The sequence below is a fragment of the Opisthorchis viverrini genome, assembly GCF_000715545.1.
Source record: "Opisthorchis viverrini unplaced genomic scaffold opera_v5_182, whole genome shotgun sequence".
Lineage (NCBI taxonomy): Eukaryota > Metazoa > Platyhelminthes > Trematoda > Opisthorchiida > Opisthorchiidae > Opisthorchis > Opisthorchis viverrini.
The window spans coordinates 892370-904814 of NW_008751838.1; positions in this window are offsets into that span (position 1 = coordinate 892370).

Here is a 12445-nt window from a genome sequence, read left to right on the forward strand (position 1 = left end):
CAATTTGGCAAAAATCGTGCTTGGAGCACAGATTCAGAAATATAAAAAAGTAAGCTCACACTGTACGAGACGATTATTTTGTCCTTTTGAGAATATACGCGTTTTTCTGCTGACCAAGACCACGGTTCGCGTGGTCTTTCGCCCAGTACTTATGAGTTAAGATTAATGAGAACAAAACTGACTGTTTCCAAGCAGCCTGCTTGTCTTACTGTAAGTTCATTGGTTCGCACACTTTGAGTTTTCCTCCAGTCCCCAATATGGAGATATATTAAAGTATTATTATCCCGTTCTGAAGATTTAAAAAAGGGAAAACAATGTGCTGCGAGGAATGATAAATAAAGTGGTACAATACTGCACGTAAATTACCAGAGAAATATAATGGAAAACACAGGTAGTCATGAAAATAAAATTAGATATTACTATGTTTACTAGCAGCGCTTTTTGATAAATTTCCGTGCGCCAAAGGAAACTCATCACTAAATGTTTCGAGGATAGGAAGTCGCAGAAGTCACAACGCAAAATATTTTAAATAAACTGCCTATTCTTTCTGCTAGGATTACAGATATGGCGTTTGACCTTAGGAAATTGCTTAGGAATCCTTCATTTTGAATACTTTCGCACGATTTAGAATCCAATTAAAAATGTGAATTGAAATTGTCTGTAAGTATTTGGAGGTGTGACGGCTGAATAGTTGAGGAAAAGTCATTCCAGAAGAGCAAATAAAACTATACAGTTTATTATGGATTACAAATGTCACTTCAGTAAACCACTAGAATTGTCATTGAGCTTGTTCCTCAGCGAGCAATTACAAAGCAGTTTGTTGTGGTATTGGAATTTTACAGGGCAATAAACGATACCATCTAGGCCTTAGGTTTGAGGTTCGCCACCACATTTTCGGGGCCATGTGTTTTTAGGTCAGGTCATCAGTTTGCATAATACCAGATACACCGCTAAATCGCGTAAAAGAACATGTATTTTTGTTGTATTCGCCCAGAAATATTTCTACCCAAAGTCAGTTCCTCAAGGAGAATTAATACGGTTTTCCGTTCACATAGCTTTCTATCGTCAGGGAACTTTGTTGCCAACTCAACGAGAAGTCACTTGCAGTCAGTCTCCTTTATTCTTTTTCTGAACTGCGATTTAGTATTTTCCTATCAGAATGGCTGGGAGTCTTTTTTGAAAGGTTGCGCACTTGTCCACTTGAGGAGAAGTTTCATTCCGATTTTTATTTCTGGGGAACGAGCGGAGATGTGCACCTATGAGGTGCGAAAGTTCACGCCAGGATAGCATAAATCCGCTAACAAAACTGCTGAGAGATATTTTGCAAACGAGTACTCTTGCTTGATGAATGCTCCAAAGGCGTTTGTGACTCATTCCATACTACTATTGTAAAATACACCCCGATATGGTTGTAATTTAAAAACACATTCAGTTACGTCAGAATGAAGAGTTTCATTTATTTATAGCTGAAAGAACAGCGCAAAATCTTAATGTTAATGTCAAAACGGGAAGTTGGCAAAACCCGAGAACGTGTGACTGTCGTATACAGCAAGCTTTGCATATGTTTTAAGGTCAGACAATCGCTAGTTCAAACTGGTGACTCTATGTAACAATTTGAGTTTGGCTCAAAACCAATAGGATACTAATGGTAACACTATTATCAATAGGGCATAGTTTGTCTGCCTAAATGGATCACCGAAACAGACACCGTAAGACCATAGCAGCCCTGGCTATTTGGCAGCAGTTATTCTACCAGTGCATTTCATTAGAATTTAAACTCGATATCGATTACATCGTGCCAGTCACTGAGAACACTAAGTTTCTTGGCATCACTTCTTAGACAATAGGGACCGGATGCTTGGCTTTGATGTCTGTTTGTAACAGATGCGCAGAGCTACACATTGAAAAAGAACTGGATTCGTTGCGGAACAGAAAAGCTCACTTCCACCCACTTGATTATTGCTGGTTTGTTTGCGGACCACACAAATTGACAAGCATAGGTGTGCACACACCGAACCAAAAACCGACAGACAGCATATGAACACTCAGGAGAGAATGCGTTTAGTTTATACGTTTACTAACTCACCATGGAGAGACTGAGGTCGCCTGGTAGCATGGAGTTATGCAGGAAAGGAATCTCGGCTGTTCAAGTTAAATTTATTGCTGCTCAACTCAGGATGCGGAACAACTAAAAATTTAACTGCTTTTGTACTGCACCTGAAAAAGTTCTCAGAATATATTTCTCACAATGAAGTGGTTGGGCTTGCTCAGTGTTATTGTGTAGCTTTCATTAGAACCAGCAAACTCTGGTGTTATTGTGAGAAGTTGATTAATAAATAATAAATTTACACATATTCTATATTTTAAGTCTGTTATTAAAATCCGCCAGTAGTATATGACCCATCTTACATTAGAGTGCTTTTTCAAGAAGAATGTTCGCATTGCTTGAGGAAATTTCATCAAAAGATACCTTGAAGTAGCGCACAACGAGCTAAGCTGTTCAGTTCACTTGACGATTACAAGGTAAGTTCGAGACCTTATTAAGCCTTGTCTGATATCGTTCAGCGGCACTTACTGATTCCAGAATATCGTGTCGGCTAACTTTATTTTCACCTATCTAGAGACTGTATCGAGATTTTGATTGAATCCATTGTTGATACGTTCTCTGCAGGCACACGAATGCTCTCATGCTTATCAGCACTTGGGATGAGGAGGAACATCGGAAGTGCTAAGTTTTACTTTACTGATTGGTGAAGGATCAAAACCATTAGAACCTGTGCAATTTGATTGTGAATTAATCATTCTGCTCAAAAAATATCCTATAAATTGATTGGTGGATGGATATTACCCTTAAGGAGGAGTATCTTTTCGCGCGACAAATCTGCGACCATAAAAGTCATAAATGCATAATACTTTATAAAACTTCGTTTTACAAAACCTTATTTTTAAATTTTCCCTGAGCTGGCAAGTTTGTTTACTAATGTTTCATCACCATTTGTAGGTCCCAGATGTACGTGGATGGACCGATATATGGGGTCCCAGATGTGCCCAGATGTACGTGGATGGACCGATATATGATATTCTCACTCAGGCTGGCCTTGCATCATCATTCGCTCTTTTCGCAGGCGCGTGTGCGGGTTCTTTTTTCTTCTTGATGGAAGAGGCCTGGATGGCCCTAATGCATGGTCCCTCTAGTCCGCAGCCACAATTCCACCAATAACACTTCCGGTCACAATGTACCGATGTCACCTTTCCTGGTGTTTGAATGTTTGTAAGCAAATTATCCAGTTTGGTTTCCAATAGGCTTTGGATTCATTCCCTGTCTTCGCTAATTAGCGAATCCCTAGTATTGAGAAAACCAAAATTATTCATCTGGTTTTCGCTTAAATGAAATGCTTACCTAATAAATACTGTGGCTTTAAAAACTGATTTCCTGGTCTAAATATTTCTTCCCTCCGTAAATAACTTAAGTGCTCTTGTGAGGAAGATTTCTGAGTGGTAAAAGTTCTCTTTTCTCTTTTGCGTTGTGTAAACCATCTGTGCCGCCGGAATATTCAAGCATTTAACCAGGAATAAATGTATTCAGTGGATTACTTGAACGGAAACAAGAAAGGACCATCGTTGAACGTTTCATCTCCTAACGTGACGATTTTCTTTACCAAATGACATATGCAACTAAAGCATAAACACCATCTTTTTTCATAACTTGCATGTACCGACAACCGGTCCTTACGATCGCGATATTCTTTTATAACTTGGATACACCTAATTTGAGTTTGTCTTTGCTACTCCAAACCTCCAAAAATATAGTCAGCATAAGAAAGTTTAAGTGCTGATGAAAGACATTTTATCTCGAGATAAGGAAAAGTAACGGAAAGAAGGATGCGTAGTCACTATGTGTCTATGTATCAAGGGATGATTTATCATATGGTTTAGCTTGAATGCATTTAGTTTGTATCACAAACTCCGATGATGAGTTCATTCGTTTTCTTTATTGATGCCTGCACATTGCAGTTAGGGTCCTTACAGCAGTGAAACAAAAATTTATCCCAGAATTCACAAAGGCTAAGCTTCACAGGCCAGCACTGTGCACACAAATAGGTCAAAAGCTAAGATGCATATATATATATATATATATATATATATACCATCGACTAAATTCACTATCGTGCAGACTTTTCAGCTAGCTTGAGCAACTGTCGATTGATAGGGAAACTTCCCTTGACTCAAAATGTGCGCACAGTTTACGGACCAGATTTTGCCCTTATATTCATTCTATGGAAGATATTACCTTGTTTACTGATTTGGCTGCCTTACGGTAATTTGGCTTCACTTCATCAGCTATCAACCGCATATCAAGGGCATGTTGGTTAAACCAGAAAATGTGTGAGTAAAGGCGATATAACCAAGTATTGGAGACGCTGACATGGCCTTTTTGTTCGGAAAACCATGCAGCTACATACTGAATAGCTTGATGCTCGAGTGTCACCGACAGTGTGATTGATCCAGGAAAGCCGAAGTTGTCGACCAGAATGAGTTTACTGGTTGGTATTCATGCTTCAGCATAGGGCTGGGCAAAAGGAGCTGTGATGAAGACGGCTCTCTGGAATGCAGTTCACATGTATTTGCTTTTGTGAGTAACTCACCAATCATGAGGGTGTTCCCTTTTCCTAGATACCATGGCGTACCTGAGAATAGCCAATACTGTATTCTGACCAAAACCTGGTCAGTACTTTGGAGATACCGACAGTCAGTCACCGACAGCTATCCCACCTTCGCTTGTGCGGGTCATGTTTCTGCTCCACAAATTATTGTGGATTGCACTATTACAGTATGTTTTGTCCTTGACAGACAAAGTGACATCGAGGTTGCGCCATCTTTCAGATGTTAGCAAATCAGCCCTGAACTTCTGAGCTAGGTAATTAATCTCCTCTCCAGCCAGCCCACCGAAACTTTAACCACTGTCCAAATAAAAAAGTCTATATGCCATGCCAATTGACACGTCCGCAGACGAGGTACTTGGGTTTGATTTTACCCAGTCTTGCAGCAGCGCTCTGCACTTTGCAGGTGTGAAGCCCCGAAAACATGAGGGTTATTTAAAATGGCTTGCATGTTTGAAGAATCCTAATGAAGGGGAGAAATATCGTCTACATACTCACTTTCCATGAGCCAACTCCCCAATAGCATTTTGATCCCAGATATTTCACTAGTCGTGATGAACTCGGGCGAATGGTTGGCATGTACGCGCTCACAGAAGTTCGAATGCAATGTCCCCACAAATGGTATCAATTTTGAATGTAAACCTCTAAACGCCAAAAAACGTCAAATTTTCTCACAAATGACGGAGTCCCAAGCAGCTTTCCGATGAAGAAAAGCGACCCCACTGGACGTTTGAAAGAGTAGCGTTATTCACGAAACAGTTCATAGTAAATATGTGATTGACACATCCTCCACCGGGGAAATAACCACCTTGATTCTCATGAGTTTTCCCCTTACGATAATCAGTCGCCCTGCGCAAAATGGTGTAAGAGAGCTCTTTGAATATCACGTCTAGCAAGTTGATGACTTATAGTTTTTTATGTCAGCCTTGACCCTCTTTGAAGACAGGGATAATGGTCGGTGAGGGTCATTCCATCTGATTCACTTTCTTTACTAAATCTTCTATCATAGGGTCGTTATACAGCCCATCAGGACTTCACCATCTTCTTTAAAGTGCATGGGATGTAAACCATTCGCATCACATTTGAGAGGTGTTATTTAGAGCTGACTTTCTGTTTTCGACGGCAGTCCCCCATGCAGACTACGTTGCGTCCTTAGAGAGGCCAGACAAGTGGTTCTTTAAAATGTTCTGCCCATCGCTCAGGACGATGATTCTGCAAATTTATTGCTATTCCTTAAGTGTTTTGCGTACTATTTCATTGACAATTGTTTTCCTTTGGCAGGTTGATTGGGCCAGCGGAGATATTGAACTGCTCTTGCCTGCAGTAAGGGACTTCGCCACTTCGCGGGCCTATGCACTCTCCCAGTGCTCCTCAAACTCTGGCTTAGCTGGCGTTCGACAGACTCGCGCGCACCACCGTAGTCACTACTATCCGGTATGTCTTTTCTGGCAGCATTAAGATCTGCTGACTTCAGCGATATTCAATTTCCATTCAGTCAAATCGGACTGCTTCGACAGGCGGTTCTAAAAACAGAGATCATAGCTTTTTTAACTTGCCTCCCCTCAGCCTCCAACAAATAGTCACCAGCATCATCACTGTGAGTTTTTAGTGGCCTTTCAACCAAATGGGCCTCGTACAGTTGGGCTAATGAAACTCATTGACGTTGATAAATGAAGTTGCTCCACCTTGGCGGGTGTAGTGCTGACGGAAAGCGAAGTAACAGTAAATCATGCACATTGCGCAAACGAGGTTAAGTTGTGTACCTGGAGAGTAACAGCAACCTTTAATTTAGGCTCACAATTTGTAAGTGATAGTCACATGATCCAACTATGTCCATGACTTGCTTGCAGTCGGTGGCGACGAGGAAACGTTATGCGAACGCTTATGCTGAAAGTTTCGACCGGACAGAAAAAGACGATGTTCAGCACACAACTGAAGAAGTTGGTCCCCATCATCCGGATGCTGAACACCGGCTCAAAACCCAACACATAATTATGCTTCTTCCGGGCTTGGTCGTCCTATTTGGACGGTCATTTTAACCCCAGGATGACTATATCCGTTCTACTTGCCAGTGGAAACAATCCTCGGGAACTTTGCTGATACGACGGATAAGCACTGTTTACCAAGCCAATCTGCCTTGATCTAAATTGAACCGGACAATCGAAAATTAGCTCCAGGAAAGCGCCTTCGGCATTACGATCGAGTTCATCTTCCGCAACGCAGACACCAAGAACCACTGCACCAAGATCACCGGATACCCAAAGAGTAAAATGTGGAATGTCTGAGCTCATCCTGAGCGGTTCGAAGTGCACGACCGAAGATTAATCTTGTATGTCCTGTGTGTCCTGTTGTGTCCTGAAGACACAACTTACATCGACAGTTTAATCTTGTATGCGTGTCCTGAAGACACAACTTACATCGACAGATATGGAAATCACTGTTTCAGCAACAGATGTTTTTTGTACAGTTCGACAGAGAGTACAAACAAAATCTACAACTTAGAGCAGATTTTTCGAGTTTGGTAAGGCTCTGTTTTGGCTTACTTTTCTGGGTGATAGTTTACACGTGGAACAGTGATTTGAAAGAGTGCAGATTGGTTGAACACGGAGCGCTACTTGATAGGTAAGCATAGGCAATGAATCAGGATTGGTAATAGAAAATTGCAACGGTGACTTTTTTAGGCTAAACGTTTTCTAACCCATTCTTCTTCTGGAGAAGGCAGCATTGCCTCTTCTGCAATTATGAAATTGTTGTTCGTCTAAAGAAAACACCTCATGACCTGCACACTCATATTGCAAAAAACAGTGAAAAATGAACTTCAGGACACTTTTTATTACGACTTCCTCGCAATTCCCCATCGGACAATTCCCCTTTGGTTTGATGAAGCTTTAGGTGGAAGGCTACAAATCCGCGATGAGTTTCATTCTGTTTAACTAGGTGACTATATGGTATTCAAGGATCATTAAAATCTAGTGGTTTGACTGAACGTCAAAGAAGCAACAATTACGTATATGGCCTCTTTCCTTCCGAGAATTCTCGAGTCTCACACAATAGGTTTATACAATTTATGGCTAGAAAACATGGCTCAGATTATTCATAACAGACCAGTTTGGAGAATTTTTATCTAACAAATTTTTGATTTAGTGGTTATTATAACAAGTCCAATTTACAGTTTTGACTAACTGGTAAAACACAACTTGAGATATGGTACAACAACGGAACCCAAAAGCGCTCTGATAGCCTTGATAAATGAATAAATTCAGTGAACGTGAAAACCTATCTTTTTGAAATTTTTTGGTGTCCAGTTTTCGGTGAGGTTCCCTAATTATTTAGAACTGTGCCGTGTCAGCAGAATAAATAAACACCACATAGTGAATTCTGAATTGCGCCTTCCGGATCGCTGCATAATGGCTGGTCGTTTTTTAGTTGCTACGTGTTCCTGAAGTCCTAAATAAGTTGCCTTTTAGAATTCAGTGGTGTTAGCTCAGTTGGCGTAGACAGTCAGTCAACAAACCTGCAGCATGTTTGTTACACTATTATAGCCGCATTTTCATAGGATGCAGGCACGCACAATTTTTGTACAACTCCATTTATCATACGATTTCATCACCGTAAGCAGGATGTTCGTAGTAGTGGCAGGGCTCAGCAATTGTAGAATATGAAATCCACCGAGTTGCAAGCTGCAGAAGTGGTTCGAAGGCAACTCACTATGCAGTTTCACTTCTGCAAACCATTCTTATAAACTCTCATCATGATGAACGCTTAGCTTCGCCAATTCAAAGAGTTCAGCTACCCGTGAGTCGTCTATTGAATTTTTATTGAACGTTTTATCTAGAGTAAATTTGAGTGTAGATATCAGTTATTCTCGGTCCCATGGAAAAACAGTAATGTACATATTTACCGAGATTCAGGATCATTATCCAGATATACCCCGTTGCCTTGAATCTTTGCCTGAGTATAGCGAATTATTTCCAAATAGACGAAGATCACTTAACTCCGCAACTAGAAAAACTGCTATTTACAGACGACGATAATCAATCACATCCGAGGTAGCTAGCCAGAACATTTACAGCGATTCATCAGCTTCGTCATCAATAGCAAATTTTGTACCAGTGATGCGTTTGAAAATACTATTTTCTCAGGTTTCGAGTAGATCCCACCGTGTTTTTTTGGTGCCGTATTAGCAGGGAAGTTTGAGAAACAATCGAGCAATATGACAGCTATGGTACAAAATCATTTTCAGACCCAGTAACTTGGTAATTCGTCGACCAACTTGCAGTGCAGACAAAGAACTAATTAGATAAAGTGCTTTCAAGTAACAAACTAAATAAGTTTTCAATGCCGGCCATAAGCTCTGTTTTTCAGTGTGAGCTGCTACGTTCAAAAAGGTTAGGAGGGAACTTCTAGCATAATTCTCGATCGGGCTTAGGGTCTTGTTCCTATTGTCCACGGCATCGTAGTTGATAAGTTTGCTACAGCTCACCTGCCACTTCTTTTTTTCTGTGTGAATCAGTAAGGGGTTCGACAGCTCATCTACCGGGTGGGGAAGATCCCATGGATTTCGGTACGTTTGAGCTTCAGACCCGAATCAATTCTATTAACTACGCCTGTTTAATTTTAGCTCAGTAACGCCCCATATCGCTCCCGCTGATTTAGGGCCTGACAGTTCAGCATTATATGTTTCGAGATTTCTGAATTTTCGGTCATCAGAAGCTGTGGTGTGAACACTATTCCCGTCCATACAACTCCATCTTATAAACGAATTTTCTTTTCACTGTCTAGGTTATGCCCTGCCATTGTTAGGTCTTTAAATGTTTCCGGATATTAATCCTGAATGCAGTTTTCCTGGATGCCTGTCCTGTTTAAACAATGATGCGGCAGCTGCATTTGGTTTCCGTGCACAAATTCCCAACCCCGCGCGCTGGTAATGTGAATTCAGTTTACTAACTTCTGTGGCATTTCAGATATCTCTAGCACTTGCTGGAACTCATTACTTGTTGATTCTTTATAGTGAAACCAATACGCTTTTTAGTTACCAATTAGTTTAAATCAATCACTATCCACTTCAGGTTTCTAATAAAACTCAAACTGTTTTTCGTTTGATTCGTCTTTTGTGAACATTGTATTCTTTCAAGCTTTAAACGCGACGAAATAGGTACTATGCCTTGAAATAGGCCAACAATTAGTGCATCGTAGCATTTTCGTCCGTTGTCCCTTAAAAAATATAGTCCTTATTTTCCTTCAATCGTTGTATGTCGTAGGGTTCTCTACATGTAATGTTTTTAAAGTAAACTGCAGCCTCTTTTAACCGTAACATTAAGGTTCAGAACGATGAGGAACTGGTAGATTTTAATGATTTCATTGCGTTTGATCTAAATGAATCTCCCATTGATTAACTCGAAATTCTGCACCTGATTGGAGCTTTCTGCACAGTGTATTAGCCAGGATCGGGAACTTTTAGAGCTTTTGGTGAAATATGCCCTTGAGAATAAGTCAGCTTCAGAACTACTCGACGAAGATTTGAACACGGTTTCCAATCTAGCCATCGCATCCACAATGTGCTGCCACCATCTTTGTGACCTAAGTAAGTAATTCTTTGTTGCTACTGTAACGTCTACTTTAGAGAAGTCAATAACAAACAGCTGATGACAGAATCAACACAGCTTCATCCAGATACAAAAAGCCATGCAAGTCTTTGAAGTCATATGAACTTGTAGCACATATTAGTGCCCCATCGGTGAGTAAAACAGTTCTAAATAAGCCCACCACAAAAATTAAGACCAGTTTACTTCTATGTCGTGAGGTTTCGGATTAGCACTGGTGTATTCTGAGAGCGTTCTTCAAATCCCAGTGTTAACTGGAAGTAAAGTGTCCTTCCTTCATCAAGCAGATTGTTTCTTTTGTATTTTGAATTTTTTAAGTTTGCGTTCCATAGACAGCAACACACAAGTTATTTGTGAAAACTATGGAGATTTTAAACATTAATTTCATCCGCGCAGTCCATAAACCCCAAGATAAATTCTTGGACGTAGACCGTATCTCCAATAACATTAGACTCTACAATTAGACATGCTCAGCAAATGCCATTTTTGTAGTGCGTCATGCTTGATCGTGCAGTAGTGCCCCCCTTGAAGGTGTTGGCATGACACATAAAATGAATATTTTAATGGAAAACACCAACTGCCCGTTTTGTTTAATTATCTGCAAGGGTATGCGTACACCAGTTGCCTTAAGAGGACCACCATCAAAACAGCTTCCAACAAGTATCTGCGTCATGATCACCGTGGTCGTATTTGTTTGGAATCCTATTGTCGATTTAAGATGCCCACACGGTGGTGATGCTGTCATTTACTAGCAGTTTGCAGGGACGTGCAAACTGAGCCTTTAAAATCCACAATCTAAGCCCTTGTCTTGGCTCAAGATGTTATTCACGGATTTTCGCCCCCCCCCAGGGTTAGTGTTATCCATTTTTAACAAAACCCTGCTGACGTCCCACGGACAAGATTTACCAGTACATTTTAGTTTGATATGCTGTTGATGGTTCCCCCATTTTATGGAGCCGCTGTCCTTAATCGTCTCCATCCTTGCAAATACAATATAGCCCAAATGACTCTGAATACGTAACGCTTCCCGCTTTGTTGAAACATTCAATGCTTGTGGTTCTCAAGACTTCATGTGTGACCAATCGCACTCCTGATATTTCCCTTCTACTTTGGGATAATTTGAGACCCAAACTCAAAATATGAACTTGGCAGTCTTCTCCAGTAGCTATTTTGCTTGCCTTCTTCCACACCAGACAACTCTCTTCTTACTGAAAAGGTTACATGTTAGGTTCACTACACTTTAATTGCTAGAATTTATCTTCTCTGTGGTTTGCTGGAGGACGGTATCTTTGTACATGTGTATTTTTTGCTCTATTTTGGCACTGAGTCTACTGCGTCGCTATAACTCTAGTGTTTGGTATTCCGAAACTCGCAGTATAGTAGTACGGTTAGAAAACTGCTGCTGTTTGGACTTGCATAGTGGGTGTGTCAGAGAGACACTGAATAATTAAGCTGGTTCCCGTCTGAGGATGAAACTGTTAACTTGGAAGGCCATCTTGGCAGATACGAGAGGCGAGAAAATAATATCGCGTTTTAGACTATTTAGACTAAATACATGATGATTCACCCAGATTGTACCCATTCTGACCAATCAAAACCACTCTTCTATTTGGGTTTAAATGAAAGATCCGTTTTTGTTTTCAACCAACTGGAAAAAATACGAATTTGTTTCATAAACACTTGATAACCAATTCGGGGATTGATATTGGGGCAAACGTCAGTCGTAATTCACCGATGATGCAGTCAGCTAGTTTTGATTGACTTCTTACCTTCCTTAAAGCACGATGAATATGCGAGTAATACGCAATTAACTTGACAAGGCTTTTTGCTCCCGGCATAGCCATGCCAAACAGTGAATCCACAGACAATATAACTTTAGCTGCCTTCACTCCATATTGCATGATTGATAGAAAGATGAGATAAGTAATGTCCGGGATTGTCATTGATGTTTGACAACGCAGAATGATATATTGCCCTAGACGTTCTCTAGCTGATTATTTATCACAAACAGGATTTTTTATACGTTGCCAAACCGGTACACCAAACGTTAGCCACATTCCTCTCTTAGTAAAGTCCAAGTTTCTTTGAGCAGGCACGGATTAATTCATTTTGGTCTACAAGCAAGGTTGCTTGTACACCCGTTAACGCACACTAAATTATTCCGAATCCAGCAAATTAGAT